We start from the raw sequence: 2,263 nt of genomic DNA, 5'->3' as shown, positions 1-2,263 counted from the left end.
TAAATCTGTAAAATATGCTGAGTTTAAAAAAATGAGTGCAAAAACAAAGACATCTTTCATATTCAGTTTTAAAACTTATATTTAGCTTATAGATATTAATGTTTGTGATAAATGTATGAAATATATGTATGAAGACTAGGATTTAAATCAGAATAGTGTTTACATCTCTCTTTTTTTAAGGGTTCTAATTTCTGCTTTATTAGGCAGCAGGGATAAAAAAAAAAGGTTCAGATTATGCTACAAAAAGAGCCCAACTGCACATAAACAGCAACTGGGCTTGCTGGGAAGGAGGTGGGGACATTCTTTAGCCTAATACACAAGGATGCAAAGATTTCCCGCCCTGGGTGAGTATTAAAAAATACAAAGAGAAATTTCTTGTAAGACAGAAAGCAGAAAACTTCACATACTCAATAACAGGCCCATAATGATTATAATATATCCCTTAGGGGATAAGCATGCACTTGTAGGAAGCAAACAATGCTTTCCATAGAGAAACCACTTTCACGAGATGATTAGGTGGACTTGGGTTTTGTTTCTGTGTCCTTCACTTGGTGAATGAGGATACCATCTTCAGGATGTTCTGTGTCATCCATTTCCTACATATATGATGATGCTACTGCAAGCGTAGTCCCATCATTGCTGAAGGCAAGTGATGCGATGCTGGTGGGGTACCGAGGAAACTGGCCCAGTCGCTTTTTGTTAAATGGATCCCAAATATTTACAGTTCCATCAGAACCACCTGTGGCAAATATTATGAAAGGAAATGGCATTGACTGGGTAAATCTGTTCAATATTATTTTCTTTTAGCCTGTGACATTTGAAGGCACACTCTTTTTGCACCTCAGGGCTTGGGTCCAAATATTCAACTGCCACTTGGCCTTCAATACAACTTAATACATAACCCTGCTTGTTTGGAAATGCTTGTGTGCAGCGAGTCTGGTATTTCAGGCTCAATTCCCTGCGCTGTTGCACATAGCCCATGTCCCGTAAGTCCCACACTAACACTCTGCAGTCTGCTGTGCCCACAATCAGCCAGTCTCCAAAAACTGGGAGTGTGTAGATCTTTTCAGGCTGAGAGAAGGTCCCAGTGTTACGAGTTCTGGGATCCCACAATTTAACTGTCTGATCCCCACTTCCAGTGATCATCACATTCACCTCTGGACAGTATTCGACACAGCTTATAGGGGCATCATGGGTTCCAACAAGGTTTTCTTGGTCAGCATTCAAATCATGCACTTTCAACTGATGACCTAATCCCCCACTCCACGCGTGTGTTGGATCACAGAACGTGCAGTCCAGGACCAGCCAGTGTGCTTCGTAGGTACTTGAGCCTCATGGAGTTGGCTGGCACATCGTAAGGGCACTCCGATGTGTCCCAGGAGGAGACCAGCAGGAAGTGGGAGGTGTTGGGGCTGAACTTCATAGAGGACATGCCATCCTCGGGGGGCTGGTTCAACTTGAACTCATAAGAACCCGTCATCTTGGTCTCCCCACAGAAGCAAATGTCTCAGTCTTTACTACAGCTGCCTCCTCAGTTCCCTCAGAGCACTCTAAAGTTTACCTCCTAACAGGGAATAGGAACATAAGGACAGTTACACAAGAGGTGACTTCTTCCCTGGGCCTGCCATGCCGCCCTGCCCCTGGAGTGTTCAGAGGTGGCAATTGAGACTGGGCATGGTGGCGCATGCCTGTAATCCCAGCTCTTGGAAGTCTGTAAACAGGCAGATCACTATGAGTCTGATCTAGTAGTGAGACCCTGAACACCCACCCTGTAGACCCTTCCCTAAAATAAAAAAAAGCAAACTAAAAAACAAAAACCAATAGGTGACTTCTATTTTGTCTTTCTTTCTTTCTTCTTTCTTCCTTTCTCTTTCTTTCTTTCAAGTGAAAAGTCTTTATTGTAAAGATTACCCTGGTGACAGTCTCTCCTCCTGAGCTGGATCCCAGCTAAGGAGGCTGAGGCAGGAGGTCACAGGTGAGACCCAGCCTGGACAGCTTTGTGACACCTGTCTAAAATTTTTGTTTCAAGGGCTGAAAACAGCTCAGAGCAAAAGCTCTGGGTTCATTGTCTTGTTAACAAACAAACAAACAAACCTTCTATACCAGCTATGATGGTCATCATTAAAATGTAAAAGTATAGCTTTTAATGGTGTACAGGTATAATGGTCCCTTTGCTGCACCAGCAGAGCTGTGGACTGCCTGCCCTGTGGGAGAGATGCGATGTTTTGTTCCCTGTGTCTTCCTGGGTGCTGGCAGGGAAAGC

General features: G+C 43.8%; 1 pseudogene; it reads right to left on the bottom strand.

The window, feature by feature from the left end:
* Positions 1–453: 453 nt before the first annotated feature.
* On the bottom strand, positions 454–1,480 carry LOC101586984 (annotated as a pseudogene).
* Between the last annotated feature and the right edge of the window lie 783 nt (positions 1,481–2,263).

Source organism: Octodon degus, unplaced genomic scaffold, assembly GCF_000260255.1.
Source record: "Octodon degus isolate 3935 unplaced genomic scaffold, OctDeg1.0 scaffold00016, whole genome shotgun sequence".
NCBI classification, from domain to species: domain Eukaryota; kingdom Metazoa; phylum Chordata; class Mammalia; order Rodentia; family Octodontidae; genus Octodon; species Octodon degus.
The sequence above is the reverse complement of the archived record's forward strand: the minus strand, read 5'-3'. Positions and strand labels throughout refer to the sequence as shown.